Source organism: Ambystoma mexicanum, chromosome 3q, assembly GCF_040938575.1.
Source record: "Ambystoma mexicanum isolate Mex_15411 chromosome 3q, UKY_AmexF1_1, whole genome shotgun sequence".
NCBI lineage: Eukaryota > Metazoa > Chordata > Amphibia > Caudata > Ambystomatidae > Ambystoma > Ambystoma mexicanum.
Genome location: NC_090926.1, coordinates 1,105,246,443 through 1,105,265,934, shown reverse-complemented (window position 1 = coordinate 1,105,265,934; position 19,492 = coordinate 1,105,246,443). Strand labels below are relative to the sequence as shown.

At 39.3% G+C, this 19,492-nt stretch overlaps 9 non-coding genes across 9 annotated transcripts; all 9 read right to left on the bottom strand.

The window, feature by feature from the left end:
• Positions 1–69: 69 nt before the first annotated feature.
• TRNAR-CCG (transfer RNA arginine (anticodon CCG)) lies at positions 70–145 on the bottom strand. The gene has a single exon. It is a non-coding gene; the product is annotated as a tRNA-Arg (tRNA).
• A 1,963-nt stretch (positions 146–2,108) lies between these two features.
• TRNAR-CCG (transfer RNA arginine (anticodon CCG)) lies at positions 2,109–2,184 on the bottom strand. The gene has a single exon. It is a non-coding gene; the product is annotated as a tRNA-Arg (tRNA).
• Positions 2,185–4,147: 1,963 nt separating this feature from the next.
• On the bottom strand, positions 4,148–4,223 carry TRNAR-CCG (transfer RNA arginine (anticodon CCG)). Its single transcript has one exon. It is a non-coding gene; the product is annotated as a tRNA-Arg (tRNA).
• Positions 4,224–6,188: 1,965 nt separating this feature from the next.
• On the bottom strand, positions 6,189–6,261 carry TRNAR-CCG (transfer RNA arginine (anticodon CCG)). Its single transcript has one exon. It is a non-coding gene; the product is annotated as a tRNA-Arg (tRNA).
• Positions 6,262–8,223: 1,962 nt separating this feature from the next.
• On the bottom strand, positions 8,224–8,299 carry TRNAR-CCG (transfer RNA arginine (anticodon CCG)). Its single transcript has one exon. It is a non-coding gene; the product is annotated as a tRNA-Arg (tRNA).
• Positions 8,300–10,262: 1,963 nt separating this feature from the next.
• TRNAR-CCG (transfer RNA arginine (anticodon CCG)) lies at positions 10,263–10,338 on the bottom strand. The gene has a single exon. It is a non-coding gene; the product is annotated as a tRNA-Arg (tRNA).
• A 1,963-nt stretch (positions 10,339–12,301) lies between these two features.
• On the bottom strand, positions 12,302–12,377 carry TRNAR-CCG (transfer RNA arginine (anticodon CCG)). The gene has a single exon. It is a non-coding gene; the product is annotated as a tRNA-Arg (tRNA).
• Positions 12,378–14,342: 1,965 nt separating this feature from the next.
• Positions 14,343–14,415, bottom strand: TRNAR-CCG (transfer RNA arginine (anticodon CCG)). The gene has a single exon. It is a non-coding gene; the product is annotated as a tRNA-Arg (tRNA).
• A 3,998-nt stretch (positions 14,416–18,413) lies between these two features.
• Positions 18,414–18,486, bottom strand: TRNAR-CCG (transfer RNA arginine (anticodon CCG)). Its single transcript has one exon. It is a non-coding gene; the product is annotated as a tRNA-Arg (tRNA).
• Between the last annotated feature and the right edge of the window lie 1,006 nt (positions 18,487–19,492).

Here is a 19,492-nt window from a genome sequence, read left to right as displayed (position 1 = left end):
TTAATCATCTTTATGTTAATATATGTTGAAATTCGTTCATATTTAATTAAGATCAAAATTAAAAATAATTGACTACCCAGGTGGGACTTGAACCCACAATCCCCAGCTTCGGAGGCTGACGCCTTATCCATTAGGCCACAGGGCCACTTGATGGAAAAGCACTGATCTGACCATAATAGACCAACTGAACACCAATTCACACACAGAATAAACACCCCATGGCAAAAACAACAAAAACATGAAAAAAAACACAGTCAACGTGTAAAGCAAGTCTGTGAGTTTGGAAAACACACCTTGCATATGATGGTCCAGTGAGCGAAGGTAAAGAAAGGAACAACTCCTGCAACACAAACCCTTCCGCAATTCATATTGAACACTTTTGATTGAAGAGAGTATACAGTGCGGTGGTTGCTACTCCTCGCCATCCTTATTTATAGTATTTTGATTTATATGCACTGAAATAGCTTTTAGTTTGGCTTCTGATGTTTTGTCTTCTAAAAAATTTGTATGTACTGGTACTTTCTACAGATGGAAATGAAGATGAACTCAAAATAGGGACAAATAGTCCTGACATACACCAATCCTTAGCAACTGCTTTGGATTGGCCAAATGCGTAAATTCGATGCACTGTGTGTTATATTCTTGGCATTCGCACTTTACAAAATTTAAGAATTGCTGTAAGATTTTTCCATTATGGACACTATTCTAGAGTTCCAGCATTTTTCTTACTCTGTCTCAAAAATTGATGATTTCTACAAACTAGATTTCTTGCCTGGCATATTTTCATTTCACCTGACATCTCTGACTTCCTATCTGTGGTGATCACTGTCTCACGGCCACCCACTTGGTAAAGATAATAACTAGGAGGTCATTGACTTAGTGATAATGTATTCATTGTCTCTAATGATGACTTCTATGATGCCCTCACACTGCAATGCCCTCTTCTAGGTTGGAACATCCTTGCTAACTTGCTTGACTTTTCAAGTAATCCTTCACCTGTTGAAGCCAGATATTTTCCGAAACATGTGTCACAGAGTCTCATGGGCATGACACTTGACACAATATCCATCTTGAGCACCAGATTTTTTGTGATTTTCATGTCTTACCTATTCATTTCCTTTGACATAGTTTCAGATCCTCTTATTAATCACTCACTGCAAGTTTTGAATGGTGCAGGTTTTGTGGACTTTTCTAAATAAAATGCATTACATTTGAATTCATCACTTTTCTTCCTGTTTTATCATGTTTATGTATTCCTGGTACACTGGTGTCGATTGGTCACTAAAAAGAGCACAACAGGATTCTATTCTACAGTACGGACCGTTGTCTTTCTCAATCGCTCCGATTCCATAATGGCAACAGTGCCGAGCAACAAGGGTACTTAACTGTGCAATCAATTCAAGAAAGTAGTTTCAACTCAGTGTCCACTTTCTGCAGAGACACTGGCAATAGGGCTATTTCGGGTGCTCTTACAGCAGGCTTCATTCTCATAAGACTATATTTTCTAATGCTAGTATTCTTGCAGAGGAAGGTGCTGTTCAGTAACATGTGAGTGCAGTGCAGCTCTATAAAAGGATGATCTACAATCCAGGGACACGACCCAACCAAGAGGACTTCCTGTAACATTCCACGACAGAGACAATCCCTTAAGAGAAACTTTTTCACTGCAGAGATTCTCACTGAGGAAAATGATTCTCAGTGCCAAAACACTGCAAGGAGGCTAGCTTAGGAGGATTCTCTTCACAGTTGAGATGGCACCTGAGGAAGACACTTTTCAGCAATTGGTGGCTACAGGGGAGCTCACTTAAGAGTAACATCTTAAATGCTGGGGCCCTCATAAGGAATTGAATTAGCAGTATCTGTTTCTCTGCTGCTATACTCCCTGAGAAGCAAAATATTAAGTGATATGTCACAGTTGCAAGGCAGCTCTATGAAGACAGGACAAGATTCACGTGTCTTTACTGCATAGTGTTGCGGTAATACATCAGTATTGACAAGGTGAATGAAATGAGTGTGATGATTTTCATTGATGAGACCTTTTAATCATCTTTATGTTAATATATGTTGAAATTCGTTCATATTTAATTAAGATCAAAATTAAAAATAATTGACTACCCAGGTGGGACTTGAACCCACAATCCCCAGCTTCGGAGGCTGACGCCTTATCCATTAGGCCACAGGGCCACTTGATGGAAAAGCACTGATCTGACCATAATAGACCAACTGAACACCAATTCACACACAGAATAAACACCCCATGGCAAAAACAACAAAAACATGAAAAAAAACACAGTCAACGTGTAAAGCAAGTCTGTGAGTTTGGAAAACACACCTTGCATATGATGGTCCAGTGAGCGAAGGTAAAGAAAGGAACAACTCCTGCAACACAAACCCTTCCGCAATTCATATTGAACACTTTTGATTGAAGAGAGTATACAGTGCGGTGGTTGCTACTCCTCGCCATCCTTATTTATAGTATTTTGATTTATATGCACTGAAATAGCTTTTAGTTTGGCTTCTGATGTTTTGTCTTCTAAAAAATTTGTATGTACTGGTACTTTCTACAGATGGAAATGAAGATGAACTCAAAATAGGGACAAATAGTCCTGACATACACCAATCCTTAGCAACTGCTTTGGATTGGCCAAATGCGTAAATTCGATGCACTGTGTGTTATATTCTTGGCATTCGCACTTTACAAAATTTAAGAATTGCTGTAAGATTTTTCCATTATGGACACTATTCTAGAGTTCCAGCATTTTTCTTACTCTGTCTCAAAAATTGATGATTTCTACAAACTAGATTTCTTGCCTGGCATATTTTCATTTCACCTGACATCTCTGACTTCCTATCTGTGGTGATCACTGTCTCACGGCCACCCACTTGGTAAAGATAATAACTAGGAGGTCATTGACTTAGTGATAATGTATTCATTGTCTCTAATGATGACTTCTATGATGCCCTCACACTGCAATGCCCTCTTCTAGGTTGGAACATCCTTGCTAACTTGCTTGACTTTTCAAGTAATCCTTCACCTGTTGAAGCCAGATATTTTCCGAAACATGTGTCACAGAGTCTCATGGGCATGACACTTGACACAATATCCATCTTGAGCACCAGATTTTTTGTGATTTTCATGTCTTACCTATTCATTTCCTTTGACATAGTTTCAGATCCTCTTATTAATCACTCACTGCAAGTTTTGAATGGTGCAGGTTTTGTGGACTTTTCTAAATAAAATGCATTACATTTGAATTCATCACTTTTCTTCCTGTTTTATCATGTTTATGTATTCCTGGTACACTGGTGTCGATTGGTCACTAAAAAGAGCACAACAGGATTCTATTCTACAGTACGGACCGTTGTCTTTCTCAATCGCTCCGATTCCATAATGGCAACAGTGCCGAGCAACAAGGGTACTTAACTGTGCAATCAATTCAAGAAAGTAGTTTCAACTCAGTGTCCACTTTCTGCAGAGACACTGGCAATAGGGCTATTTCGGGTGCTCTTACAGCAGGCTTCATTCTCATAAGACTATATTTTCTAATGCTAGTATTCTTGCAGAGGAAGGTGCTGTTCAGTAACATGTGAGTGCAGTGCAGCTCTATAAAAGGATGATCTACAATACAGGGACACTACCCAACCAAGAGGACTTCCTGTAACATTCCACGACAGAGACAATCCCTTAAGAGAAACTTTTTCACTGCAGAGATTCTCACTGAGGAAAATGATTCTCAGTGCCAAAACACTGCAAGGAGGCTAGCTTAGGAGGATTCTCTTCACAGTTGAGATGGCACCTGAGGAAGACACTTTTCAGCAATTGGTGGCTACAGGGGAGCTCACTTAAGAGTAACATCTTAAATGCTGGGGCCCTCATAAGGAATTGAATTAGCAGTATCTGTTTCTCTGCTGCTATACTCCCTGAGAAGCAAAATATTAAGTGATATGTCACAGTTGCAAGGCAGCTCTATGAAGACAGGACAAGATTCACGTGTCTTTACTGCATAGTGTCGCGGTAATACATCAGTATTGACAAGGTGAATGAAATGAGTGTGATGATTTTCATTGATGAGACCTTTTAATCATCTTTATGTTAATATATGTTGAAATTCGTTCATATTTAATTAAGATCAAAATTAAAAATAATTGACTACCCAGGTGGGACTTGAACCCACAATCCCCAGCTTCGGAGGCTGACGCCTTATCCATTAGGCCACAGGGCCACTTGATGGAAAAGCACTGATCTGACCATAATAGACCAGCTGAACACCAATTCACACACAGAATAAACACCCCATGGCAAAAACAACAAAAACATGAAAAAAACACAGTCAACATGTAAAGCAAGTCTGTGAGTTTGGAAAACACACCTTGCATATGATGGTCCAGTGAGCGAAGGTAAAGAAAGGAACAACTCCTGCAACACAAACCCTTCCGCAATTCATATTGAACACTTTTGATTGAAGAGAGTATACAGTGCGGTGGTTGCTACTCCTCGCCATCCTTATTTATAGTATTTTGATTTATATGCACTGAAATAGCTTTTAGTTCGGCTTCTGATGTTTTGTCTTCTAAAAATTGTGTATATACTGGTACTTTCTACAGATGGAAATGAAGATGAACTCAAAATAGGGACAAATAGTCCTGACATGCACCAATCCTTAGCAACTGCTTTGGATTGGCCAAATGCGTAAATTCGATGCACTGTGTGTTATATTCTTGGCATTCGCACTTTACAAAATTTAAGAATTGCTGTAAGATTTTTCCATTATGGACACTATTCTAGAGTTCCAGCATTTTTCTTACTCTGTCTCAAAAATTGATGATTTCTACAAACTAGATTTCTTGCCTGGCATATTTTCATTTCACCTGACATCTCTGACTTCCTATCTGTGGTGATCACTGTCTCACGGCCACCCACTTGGTAAAGATCATAACTAAGAGGTCATTGACTTAGTGATAATGTATTCATTGTCTCTAATGATGACTTCTATGATGCCCTCACACTGCAATGCCCTCTTCTAGGTTGGAACATCCTTGCTAACTTGCTTGCCTTTTCAAGTAATCCTTCACCTGTTGAAGCCAGATATTTTCCGAAACATGTGTCACAGAGTCTCATGGGCATGACACTTGACACAATATCCATCTTGAGCACCAGATTTTTTGTGATTTTCATGTCTTACCTATTCATTTCCTTTGACATAGTTTCAGATCCTCTTATTAATCACTCACTGCAAGTTTTGAATGGTGCAGGTTTTGTGGACTTTTCTAAATAAAATGCATTACATTTGAATTCATCACTTTTCTTCCGGTTTTATCATGTTTATGTATTCCTAGTACACTAGTGTCGATTGGTCACTAAAAAGAGCACAACAGGATTCTATTCTACAGTACGGACCGTTGTCTTTCTCAATTGCTCCGATTCCATAATGGCAACAGTGCCGAGCAACAAGGGTACTTAACTGTGCAATCAATTCAAGAAAGTAGTTTCAACTCAGTGTCCACTTTCTGCAGAGACACTGGCAGTAGGGCTATTTCGGGTGCTCTTACAGCAGGCTTCATTCTCATAAGACTATATTTTCTACTGCTAGTATTCTTGCAGAGGAAGGTGCTGTTCAGTAACATGTGAGTGCAGTGCAGCTCTATAAAAGGATGATCTACAATCCAGGGACACTACCCAACCAAGAGGACTTCCTGTAACATTCCACTACAGAGACAATCCCTTAAGAGAAACTTTTTCACTGCAAAGATTCTCACTGAGGAAAATGATTCTCAGTGCCAAAACACTGCAAGGAGGCTAGCTTAGGAGGATTCTCTTCACAGTTGAGATGGCACCTGAGGAAGACACTTTTCAGCAATTGGTGGCTACAGGGGAGCTCACTTAAGAGTAACATCTTAAATGCTGGGGCCCTCATAAGGAATTGAATGAGCAGTATATGTTTCTCTGCTGCTATACTCCCTGAGAAGCAAAATATTAAGTGATATGTCACAGTTGCAAGGCAGCTCTATGAAGACAGGACAAGATTCACGTGTCTTTACTGCATAGTGTCGCGGTAATACATCAGTATTGACAAGGTGAATGAAATGAGTGTGATGATTTTCATTGATGAGACCTTTTAATCATCTTTATGTTAATATATGTTGAAATTCGTTCATATTTAATTAAGATCAAAATTAAAAATAATTGACGACCCAGGTGGGACTTGAACCCACAATCCCCAGCTCCGGAGGCTGATGCCTTATCCATTAGGCCACAGGACCACTTGATAGAAAAGCACTGATCTGACCATAATAGACCAACTGAACACCAATTCAAACACAGAATAAACACCCCATGGCAAAAACAACAAAAACATGAAAAAAACACAGTCAACATGTAAAGCAAGTCTGTGAGTTTGGAAAACACACCTTGCATATGATGGTCCAGTGAGCGAAGGTAAAGAAAGGAACAACTCCTGCAACACAAACCCTTCCGCAATTCATATTGAACACTTTTGATTGAAGAGAGTATACAGTGCGGTGGTTGCTACTCCTCGCCATCCTTATTTATAGTATTTTGATTTATATGCACTGAAATAGCTTTTAGTTCGGCTTCTGATGTTTTGTCTTCTAAAAAATGTGTATATACTGGTACTTTCTACAGATGGAAATGAAGATGAACTCAAAATAGGGACAAATAGTCCTGACATGCACCAATCCTTAGCAACTGCTTTGGATTGGCCAAATGCGTAAATTCGATGCACTGTGTGTTATATTCTTGGCATTCGCACTTTACAAAATTTAAGAATTGCTGTAAGATTTTTCCATTATGGACACTATTCTAGAGTTCCAGCATTTTTCTTACTCTGTCTCAAAAATTGATGATTTCTACAAACTAGATTTCTTGCCTGGCATATTTTCATTTCACCTGACATCTCTGACTTCCTATCTGTGGTGATCACTGTCTCACGGCCACCCACTTGGTAAAGATAATAACTAGGAGGTCATTGACTTAGTGATAATGTATTCATTGTCTCTAATGATGACTTCTATGATGCCCTCACACTGCAATGCCCTCTTCTAGGTTGGAACATCCTTGCTAACTTGCTTGACTTTTCAAGTAATCCTTCACCTGTTGAAGCCAGATATTTTCCAAAACATGTGTCACAGAGTCTCATGGGCATGACACTTGACACAATATCCATCTTGAGCACCAGATTTTTTGTGATTTTCATGTCTTACCTATTCATTTCCTTTGACATAGTTTCAGATCCTCTTATTAATCACTCACTGCAAGTTTTGAATGGTGCAGGTTTTGTGGACTTTTCTAAATAAAATGCATTACATTTGAATTCATCACTTTTCTTCCGGTTTTATCATGTTTATGTATTCCTAGTACACTAGTGTCGATTGGTCACTAAAAAGAGCACAACAGGATTCTATTCTACAGTACGGACCGTTGTCTTTCTCAATTGCTCCGATTCCATAATGGCAACAGTGCCGAGCAACAAGGGTACTTAACTGTGCAATCAATTCAAGAAAGTAGTTTCAACTCAGTGTCCACTTTCTGCAGAGACACTGGCAATAGGGCTAATTCGGGTGCTCTTACAGCAGGCTTCATTCTCATAAGACTATATTTTCTACTGCTAGTATTCTTGCAGAGGAAGGTGCTGTTCAGTAACATGTGAGTGCAGTGCAGCTCTATAAAAGGATGATCTACAATCCAGGGATACTACCCAACCAAGAGGACTTCCTGTAACATTCCACTACAGAGACAATCCCTTAAGAGAAACTTTTTCACTGCAGAGATTCTCACTGAGGAAAATGATTCTCAGTGACATGTCACTGCAAGGAGGCTAGCTTAGGAGGATTCTCTTCACAGTTGAGATGGCACCTGAGGAAGACACTTTTCAGCAATTGGTGGCTACAGGGGAGCTCACTTAAGAGTAACATCTTAAATGCTGGGGCCCTCATAAGGAATTGAATGAGCAGTATATGTTTCTCTGCTGCTATACTCCCTGAGAAGCAAAATATTAAGTGATATGTCACAGTTGCAAGGCAGCTCTATGAAGACAGGACAAGATTCACGTGTCTTTACTGCATAGTGTCGCGGTAATACATCAGTATTGACAAGGTGAATGAAATGAGTGTGATGATTTTCATTGATGAGACCTTTTAATCATCTTTATGTTAATATATGTTGAAATTCGTTCATATTTAATTAAGATCAAAATTAAAAATAATTGACTACCCAGGTGGGACTTGAACCCACAATCCCCAGCTTCGGAGGCTGACGCCTTATCCATTAGGCCACAGGGCCACTTGATGGAAAAGCACTGATCTGACCATAATAGACCAACTGAACACCAATTCACACACAGAATAAACACCCCATGGCAAAAACAACAAAAACATGAAAAAAAACACAGTCAACGTGTAAAGCAAGTCTGTGAGTTTGGAAAACACACCTTGCATATGATGGTCCAGTGAGCGAAGGTAAAGAAAGGAACAACTCCTGCAACACAAACCCTTCCGCAATTCATATTGAACACTTTTGATTGAAGAGAGTATACAGTGCGGTGGTTGCTACTCCTCGCCATCCTTATTTATAGTATTTTGATTTATATGCACTGAAATAGCTTTTAGTTTGGCTTCTGATGTTTTGTCTTCTAAAAAATTTGTATGTACTGGTACTTTCTACAGATGGAAATGAAGATGAACTCAAAATAGGGACAAATAGTCCTGACATACACCAATCCTTAGCAACTGCTTTGGATTGGCCAAATGCGTAAATTCGATGCACTGTGTGTTATATTCTTGGCATTCGCACTTTACAAAATTTAAGAATTGCTGTAAGATTTTTCCATTATGGACACTATTCTAGAGTTCCAGCATTTTTCTTACTCTGTCTCAAAAATTGATGATTTCTACAAACTAGATTTCTTGCCTGGCATATTTTCATTTCACCTGACATCTCTGACTTCCTATCTGTGGTGATCACTGTCTCACGGCCACCCACTTGGTAAAGATAATAACTAGGAGGTCATTGACTTAGTGATAATGTATTCATTGTCTCTAATGATGACTTCTATGATGCCCTCACACTGCAATGCCCTCTTCTAGGTTGGAACATCCTTGCTAACTTGCTTGACTTTTCAAGTAATCCTTCACCTGTTGAAGCCAGATATTTTCCGAAACATGTGTCACAGAGTCTCATGGGCATGACACTTGACACAATATCCATCTTGAGCACCAGATTTTTTGTGATTTTCATGTCTTACCTATTCATTTCCTTTGACATAGTTTCAGATCCTCTTATTAATCACTCACTGCAAGTTTTGAATGGTGCAGGTTTTGTGGACTTTTCTAAATAAAATGCATTACATTTGAATTCATCACTTTTCTTCCTGTTTTATCATGTTTATGTATTCCTGGTACACTGGTGTCGATTGGTCACTAAAAAGAGCACAACAGGATTCTATTCTACAGTACGGACCGTTGTCTTTCTCAATCGCTCCGATTCCATAATGGCAACAGTGCCGAGCAACAAGGGTACTTAACTGTGCAATCAATTCAAGAAAGTAGTTTCAACTCAGTGTCCACTTTCTGCAGAGACACTGGCAATAGGGCTATTTCGGGTGCTCTTACAGCAGGCTTCATTCTCATAAGACTATATTTTCTAATGCTAGTATTCTTGCAGAGGAAGGTGCTGTTCAGTAACATGTGAGTGCAGTGCAGCTCTATAAAAGGATGATCTACAATCCAGGGACACGACCCAACCAAGAGGACTTCCTGTAACATTCCACGACAGAGACAATCCCTTAAGAGAAACTTTTTCACTGCAGAGATTCTCACTGAGGAAAATGATTCTCAGTGCCAAAACACTGCAAGGAGGCTAGCTTAGGAGGATTCTCTTCACAGTTGAGATGGCACCTGAGGAAGACACTTTTCAGCAATTGGTGGCTACAGGGGAGCTCACTTAAGAGTAACATCTTAAATGCTGGGGCCCTCATAAGGAATTGAATTAGCAGTATCTGTTTCTCTGCTGCTATACTCCCTGAGAAGCAAAATATTAAGTGATATGTCACAGTTGCAAGGCAGCTCTATGAAGACAGGACAAGATTCACGTGTCTTTACTGCATAGTGTTGCGGTAATACATCAGTATTGACAAGGTGAATGAAATGAGTGTGATGATTTTCATTGATGAGACCTTTTAATCATCTTTATGTTAATATATGTTGAAATTCGTTCATATTTAATTAAGATCAAAATTAAAAATAATTGACTACCCAGGTGGGACTTGAACCCACAATCCCCAGCTTCGGAGGCTGACGCCTTATCCATTAGGCCACAGGGCCACTTGATGGAAAAGCACTGATCTGACCATAATAGACCAACTGAACACCAATTCACACACAGAATAAACACCCCATGGCAAAAACAACAAAAACATGAAAAAAAACACAGTCAACGTGTAAAGCAAGTCTGTGAGTTTGGAAAACACACCTTGCATATGATGGTCCAGTGAGCGAAGGTAAAGAAAGGAACAACTCCTGCAACACAAACCCTTCCGCAATTCATATTGAACACTTTTGATTGAAGAGAGTATACAGTGCGGTGGTTGCTACTCCTCGCCATCCTTATTTATAGTATTTTGATTTATATGCACTGAAATAGCTTTTAGTTTGGCTTCTGATGTTTTGTCTTCTAAAAAATTTGTATGTACTGGTACTTTCTACAGATGGAAATGAAGATGAACTCAAAATAGGGACAAATAGTCCTGACATACACCAATCCTTAGCAACTGCTTTGGATTGGCCAAATGCGTAAATTCGATGCACTGTGTGTTATATTCTTGGCATTCGCACTTTACAAAATTTAAGAATTGCTGTAAGATTTTTCCATTATGGACACTATTCTAGAGTTCCAGCATTTTTCTTACTCTGTCTCAAAAATTGATGATTTCTACAAACTAGATTTCTTGCCTGGCATATTTTCATTTCACCTGACATCTCTGACTTCCTATCTGTGGTGATCACTGTCTCACGGCCACCCACTTGGTAAAGATAATAACTAGGAGGTCATTGACTTAGTGATAATGTATTCATTGTCTCTAATGATGACTTCTATGATGCCCTCACACTGCAATGCCCTCTTCTAGGTTGGAACATCCTTGCTAACTTGCTTGACTTTTCAAGTAATCCTTCACCTGTTGAAGCCAGATATTTTCCGAAACATGTGTCACAGAGTCTCATGGGCATGACACTTGACACAATATCCATCTTGAGCACCAGATTTTTTGTGATTTTCATGTCTTACCTATTCATTTCCTTTGACATAGTTTCAGATCCTCTTATTAATCACTCACTGCAAGTTTTGAATGGTGCAGGTTTTGTGGACTTTTCTAAATAAAATGCATTACATTTGAATTCATCACTTTTCTTCCTGTTTTATCATGTTTATGTATTCCTGGTACACTGGTGTCGATTGGTCACTAAAAAGAGCACAACAGGATTCTATTCTACAGTACGGACCGTTGTCTTTCTCAATCGCTCCGATTCCATAATGGCAACAGTGCCGAGCAACAAGGGTACTTAACTGTGCAATCAATTCAAGAAAGTAGTTTCAACTCAGTGTCCACTTTCTGCAGAGACACTGGCAATAGGGCTATTTCGGGTGCTCTTACAGCAGGCTTCATTCTCATAAGACTATATTTTCTAATGCTAGTATTCTTGCAGAGGAAGGTGCTGTTCAGTAACATGTGAGTGCAGTGCAGCTCTATAAAAGGATGATCTACAATACAGGGACACTACCCAACCAAGAGGACTTCCTGTAACATTCCACGACAGAGACAATCCCTTAAGAGAAACTTTTTCACTGCAGAGATTCTCACTGAGGAAAATGATTCTCAGTGCCAAAACACTGCAAGGAGGCTAGCTTAGGAGGATTCTCTTCACAGTTGAGATGGCACCTGAGGAAGACACTTTTCAGCAATTGGTGGCTACAGGGGAGCTCACTTAAGAGTAACATCTTAAATGCTGGGGCCCTCATAAGGAATTGAATTAGCAGTATCTGTTTCTCTGCTGCTATACTCCCTGAGAAGCAAAATATTAAGTGATATGTCACAGTTGCAAGGCAGCTCTATGAAGACAGGACAAGATTCACGTGTCTTTACTGCATAGTGTCGCGGTAATACATCAGTATTGACAAGGTGAATGAAATGAGTGTGATGATTTTCATTGATGAGACCTTTTAATCATCTTTATGTTAATATATGTTGAAATTCGTTCATATTTAATTAAGATCAAAATTAAAAATAATTGACTACCCAGGTGGGACTTGAACCCACAATCCCCAGCTTCGGAGGCTGACGCCTTATCCATTAGGCCACAGGGCCACTTGATGGAAAAGCACTGATCTGACCATAATAGACCAGCTGAACACCAATTCACACACAGAATAAACACCCCATGGCAAAAACAACAAAAACATGAAAAAAACACAGTCAACATGTAAAGCAAGTCTGTGAGTTTGGAAAACACACCTTGCATATGATGGTCCAGTGAGCGAAGGTAAAGAAAGGAACAACTCCTGCAACACAAACCCTTCCGCAATTCATATTGAACACTTTTGATTGAAGAGAGTATACAGTGCGGTGGTTGCTACTCCTCGCCATCCTTATTTATAGTATTTTGATTTATATGCACTGAAATAGCTTTTAGTTCGGCTTCTGATGTTTTGTCTTCTAAAAATTGTGTATATACTGGTACTTTCTACAGATGGAAATGAAGATGAACTCAAAATAGGGACAAATAGTCCTGACATGCACCAATCCTTAGCAACTGCTTTGGATTGGCCAAATGCGTAAATTCGATGCACTGTGTGTTATATTCTTGGCATTCGCACTTTACAAAATTTAAGAATTGCTGTAAGATTTTTCCATTATGGACACTATTCTAGAGTTCCAGCATTTTTCTTACTCTGTCTCAAAAATTGATGATTTCTACAAACTAGATTTCTTGCCTGGCATATTTTCATTTCACCTGACATCTCTGACTTCCTATCTGTGGTGATCACTGTCTCACGGCCACCCACTTGGTAAAGATCATAACTAAGAGGTCATTGACTTAGTGATAATGTATTCATTGTCTCTAATGATGACTTCTATGATGCCCTCACACTGCAATGCCCTCTTCTAGGTTGGAACATCCTTGCTAACTTGCTTGCCTTTTCAAGTAATCCTTCACCTGTTGAAGCCAGATATTTTCCGAAACATGTGTCACAGAGTCTCATGGGCATGACACTTGACACAATATCCATCTTGAGCACCAGATTTTTTGTGATTTTCATGTCTTACCTATTCATTTCCTTTGACATAGTTTCAGATCCTCTTATTAATCACTCACTGCAAGTTTTGAATGGTGCAGGTTTTGTGGACTTTTCTAAATAAAATGCATTACATTTGAATTCATCACTTTTCTTCCGGTTTTATCATGTTTATGTATTCCTAGTACACTAGTGTCGATTGGTCACTAAAAAGAGCACAACAGGATTCTATTCTACAGTACGGACCGTTGTCTTTCTCAATTGCTCCGATTCCATAATGGCAACAGTGCCGAGCAACAAGGGTACTTAACTGTGCAATCAATTCAAGAAAGTAGTTTCAACTCAGTGTCCACTTTCTGCAGAGACACTGGCAGTAGGGCTATTTCGGGTGCTCTTACAGCAGGCTTCATTCTCATAAGACTATATTTTCTACTGCTAGTATTCTTGCAGAGGAAGGTGCTGTTCAGTAACATGTGAGTGCAGTGCAGCTCTATAAAAGGATGATCTACAATCCAGGGACACTACCCAACCAAGAGGACTTCCTGTAACATTCCACTACAGAGACAATCCCTTAAGAGAAACTTTTTCACTGCAAAGATTCTCACTGAGGAAAATGATTCTCAGTGCCAAAACACTGCAAGGAGGCTAGCTTAGGAGGATTCTCTTCACAGTTGAGATGGCACCTGAGGAAGACACTTTTCAGCAATTGGTGGCTACAGGGGAGCTCACTTAAGAGTAACATCTTAAATGCTGGGGCCCTCATAAGGAATTGAATGAGCAGTATATGTTTCTCTGCTGCTATACTCCCTGAGAAGCAAAATATTAAGTGATATGTCACAGTTGCAAGGCAGCTCTATGAAGACAGGACAAGATTCACGTGTCTTTACTGCATAGTGTCGCGGTAATACATCAGTATTGACAAGGTGAATGAAATGAGTGTGATGATTTTCATTGATGAGACCTTTTAATCATCTTTATGTTAATATATGTTGAAATTCGTTCATATTTAATTAAGATCAAAATTAAAAATAATTGACGACCCAGGTGGGACTTGAACCCACAATCCCCAGCTCCGGAGGCTGATGCCTTATCCATTAGGCCACAGGACCACTTGATAGAAAAGCACTGATCTGACCATAATAGACCAACTGAACACCAATTCAAACACAGAATAAACACCCCATGGCAAAAACAACAAAAACATGAAAAAAAAACACAGTCAACATGTAGAGCAAGTCTGTGAGTTTGGAAAACACACCTTGCATATGAAGGTCCAGTGAGCGAAGGTAAAGAAAGGAACAACTCCTGCAACACAAACCCTTCCGCAATTCATATTGAACACTTTTGATTGAAGAGAGTATACAGTGCGGTGGTTGCTACTCCTCGCCATCCTTATTTATAGTATTTTGATTTATATGCACTGAAATAGCTTTTAGTTTGGCTTCTGATGTTTTGTCTTCTAAAAAATGTGTATGTACTGGTACTTTCTACAGATGGAAATGAAGATGAACTCAAAATAGGGACAAATAGTCCTGACATACACCAATCCTTAGCAACTGCTTTGGATTGGCCAAATGCGTAAATTCGATGCACTGTGTGTTATATTCTTGGCATTCGCACTTTACAAAATTTAAGAATTGCTGTAAGATTTTTCCATTATGGACACTATTCTAGAGTTCCAGCATTTTTCTTACTCTGTCTCAAAAATTGATGATTTCTACAAACTAGATTTCTTGCCTGGCATATTTTCATTTCACCTGACATCTCTGACTTCCTATCTGTGGTGATCACTGTCTCACGGCCACCCACTTGGTAAAGATAATAACTAGGAGGTCATTGACTTAGTGATAATGTATTCATTGTCTCTAATGATGACTTCTATGATGCCCTCACACTGCAATGCCCTCTTCTAGGTTGGAACATCCTTGCTAACTTGCTTGACTTTTCAAGTAATCCTTCACCTGTTGAAGCCAGATATTTTCCGAAACATGTGTCACAGAGTCTCATGGGCATGACACTTGACACAATATCCATCTTGAGCACCAGATTTTTTGTGATTTTCATGTCTTACCTATTCATTTCCTTTGACATAGTTTCAGATCCTCTTATTAATCACTCACTGCAAGTTTTGAATGGTGCAGGTTTTGTGGACTTTTCTAAATAAAATGCATTACATTTGAATTCATCACTTTTCTTCCTGTTTTATCATGTTTATGTATTCCTGGTACACTGGTGTCGATTGGTCACTAAAAAGAGCACAACAGGATTCTATTCTACAGTACGGACCGTTGTCTTTCTCAATCGCTCCGATTCCATAATGGCAACAGTGCCGAGCAACAAGGGTACTTAACTGTGCAATCAATTCAAGAAAGTAGTTTCAACTCAGTGTCCACTTTCTGCAGAGACACTGGCAATAGGGCTATTTCGGGTGCTCTTACAGCAGGCTTCATTCTCATAAGACTATATTTTCTACTGCTAGTATTCTTGCAGAGGAAGGTGCTGTTCAGTAACATGTGAGTGCAGTGCAGCTCTATAAAAGGATGATCTACAATCCAGGGACACTACCCAACCAAGAGGACTTCCTGTAACATTCCACGACAGAGACAATCCCTTAAGAGAAACTTTTTCACTGCAGAGATTCTCACTGAGGAAAATGATTCTCAGTGCAATGTCACTGCAAGGAGGCTAGCTTAGGAGGATTCTCTTCACAGTTGAGATGGCACCTGAGGAAGACACTTTTCAGCAATTGGTGGCTACAGGGGAGCTCACTTAAGAGTAACATCTTAAATGCTGGGGCCCTCATAAGGAATTGAATGAGCAGTATATGTTTCTCTGCTGCTATACTCCCTGAGAAGCAAAATATTAAGTGATATGTCACAGTTGCAAGGCAGCTCTATGAAGACAGGACAAGATTCACGTGTCTTTACTGCATAGTGTCGCGGTAATACATCAGTATTGACAAGGTGAATGAGATGAGTGTGATGATTTTCATTGATGAGACCTTTTAATCATCTTTATGTTAATATATGTTGAAATTCGTTCATATTTAATTAAGATCAAAATTAAAAATAATTGACGACCCAGGTGGGACTTGAACCCACAATCCCCAGGCTGATGCCTTATCCATTAGGCCACAGGGCCACTTGATAGAAAAGCACTGATCTGACCATAATAGACCAACTGAACACCAATTCAAACACAGAATAAACACCCCATGGCAAAAACAACAAAAACATGAAAAAAAACACAGTCAACGTGTAAAGCAAGTCTGTGAGTTTGGAAAACACACCTTGCATATGATGGTCCAGTGAGCGAAGGTAAAGAAAGGAACAACTCCTGCAACACAAACCCTTCCGCAATTCATATTGAACACTTTTGATTGAAGAGAGTATACAGTGCGGTGGTTGCTACTCCTCGCCATCCTTATTTATAGTATTTTGATTTATATGCACTGAAATAGCTTTTAGTTCGGCTTCTGATGTTTTGTCTTCTAAAAAATGTGTATATACTGGTACTTTCTACAGATGGAAATGAAGATGAACTCAAAATAGGGACAAATAGTCCTGACATGCACCAATCCTTAGCAACTGCTTTGGATTGGCCAAATGCGTAAATTCGATGCACTGTGTGTTATATTCTTGGCATTCGCACTTTACAAAATTTAAGAATTGCTGTAAGATTTTTCCATTATGGACACTATTCTAGAGTTCCAGCATTTTTCTTACTCTGTCTCAAAAATTGATGATTTCTACAAACTAGATTTCTTGCCTGGCCTATTTTCATTTCACCTGACATCTCTGACTTCCTATCTGTGGTGATCACTGTCTCACGGCCACCCACTTGGTAAAGATAATAACTAAGAGGTCATTGACTTAGTGTTAATGTATTCATTGTCTCTAATGATGACTTCTATGATGCCCTCACACTGCAATGCCCTCTTCTAGGTTGGAACATCCTTGCTAACTTGCTTGCCTTTTCAAGTAATCCTTCACCTGTTGAAGCCAGATATTTTCCGAAACATGTGTCACAGAGTCTCATGGGCATGACACTTGACACAATATCCATCTTGAGCACCAGATTTTTTGTGATTTTCATGTCTTACCTATTCATTTCCTTTGACATAGTTTCAGATCCTCTTATTAATCACTCACTGCAAGTTTTGAATGGTGCAGGTTTTGTGGACTTTTCTAAATAAAATGCATTACATTTGAATTCATCACTTTTCTTCCGGTTTTATCATGTTTATGTATTCCTAGTACACTAGTGTCGATTGGTCACTAAAAAGAGCACAACAGGATTCTATTCTACAGTACGGACCGTTGTCTTTCTCAATTGCTCCGATTCCATAATGGCAACAGTGCCGAGCAACAAGGGTACTTAACTGTGCAATCAATTCAAGAAAGTAGTTTCAACTCAGTGTCCACTTTCTGCAGAGACACTGGCAATAGGGCTATTTCGGGTGCTCTTACAGCAGGCTTCATTCTCATAAGACTATATTTTCTACTGCTAGTATTCTTGCAGAGGAAGGTGCTGTTCAGTAACATGTGAGTGCAGTGCAGCTCTATAAAAGGATGATCTACAATCCAGGGACACTACCCAACCAAGAGGACTTCCTGTAACATTCCACTACAGAGACAATCCCTTAAGAGAAACTTTTTCACTGCAGAGATTCTCACTGAGGAAAATGATTCTCAGTGCCAAAACACTGCAAGGAGGCTAGCTTAGGAGGATTCTCTTCACAGTTGAGATGGCACCTGAGGAAGACACTTTTCAGCAATTGGTGGCTACAGGGGAGCTCACTTAAGAGTAACATCTTAAATGCTGGGGCCCTCATAAGGAATTGAATTAGCAGTATCTGTTTCTCTGCTGCTATACTCCCTGAGAAGCAAAATATTAAGTGATATGTCACAGTTGCAAGGCAGCTCTATGAAGACAGGACAAGATTCACGTGTCTTTACTGCATAGTGTCGCGGTAATACATCAGTATTGACAAGGTGAATGAAATGAGTGTGATGATTTTCATTGATGAGACCTTTTAATCATCTTTATGTTAATATATGTTGAAATTCGTTCATATTTAATTAAGATCAAAATTAAAAATAATTGAAGACCCAGGTGGGACTTGAACCCACAATCCCCAGCTTCGGAGGCTGATGCCTTATCCATTAGGCCACAGGGCCACTTGATGGAAAAGCACTGATCTGACCATAATAGTCCAGCTGAACACCAATTCACACACAGAATAAACACCCCATGGCAAAAACAACAAAAACATGAAAAAAACACAGTCAACATGTAAAGCAAGTCTGTGAGTTTGGAAAACACACCTTGCATATGATGGTCCAGTGAGCGAAGGTAAAGAAAGGAACAACTCCTGCAACACAAACCCTTCCGCAATTCATATTGAACACTTTTGATTGAAGAGAGTATACAGTGCGGTGGTTGCTACTCCTCGCCATCCTTATTTATAGTATTTTGATTTATATGCACTGAAATAGCTTTTAGTTCGGCTTCTGATGTTTTGTCTTCTAAAAAATGTGTATATACTGGTACTTTCTACAGATGGAAATGAAGATGAACTCAAAATAGGGACAAATAGTCCTGACATGCACCAATCCTTAGCAACTGCTTTGGATTGGCCAAATGCGTAAATTCGATGCACTGTGTGTTATATTCTTGGCATTCGCACTTTACAAAATTTAAGAATTGCTGTAAGATTTTTCCATTATGGACACTATTCTAGAGTTCCAGCATTTTTCTTACTCTGTCTCAAAAATTGATGATTTCTACAAACTAGATTTCTTGCCTGGCATATTTTCATTTCACCTGACATCTCTGACTTCCTATCTGTGGTGATCACTGTCTCACGGCCACCCACTTGGTAAAGATAATAACTAGGAGGTCATTGACTTAGTGATAATGTATTCATTGTCTCTAATGATGACTTCTATGATGCCCTCACACTGCAATGCCCTCTTCTAGGTTGGAACATCCTTGCTAACTTGCTTGACTTTTCAAGTAATCCTTCACCTGTTGAAGCCAGATATTTTCCAAAACATGTGTCACAGAGTCTCATGGGCATGACACTTGACACAATATCCATCTTGAGCACCAGATTTTTTGTGATTTTCATGTCTTACCTATTCATTTCCTTTGACATAGTTTCAGATCCTCTTATTAATCACT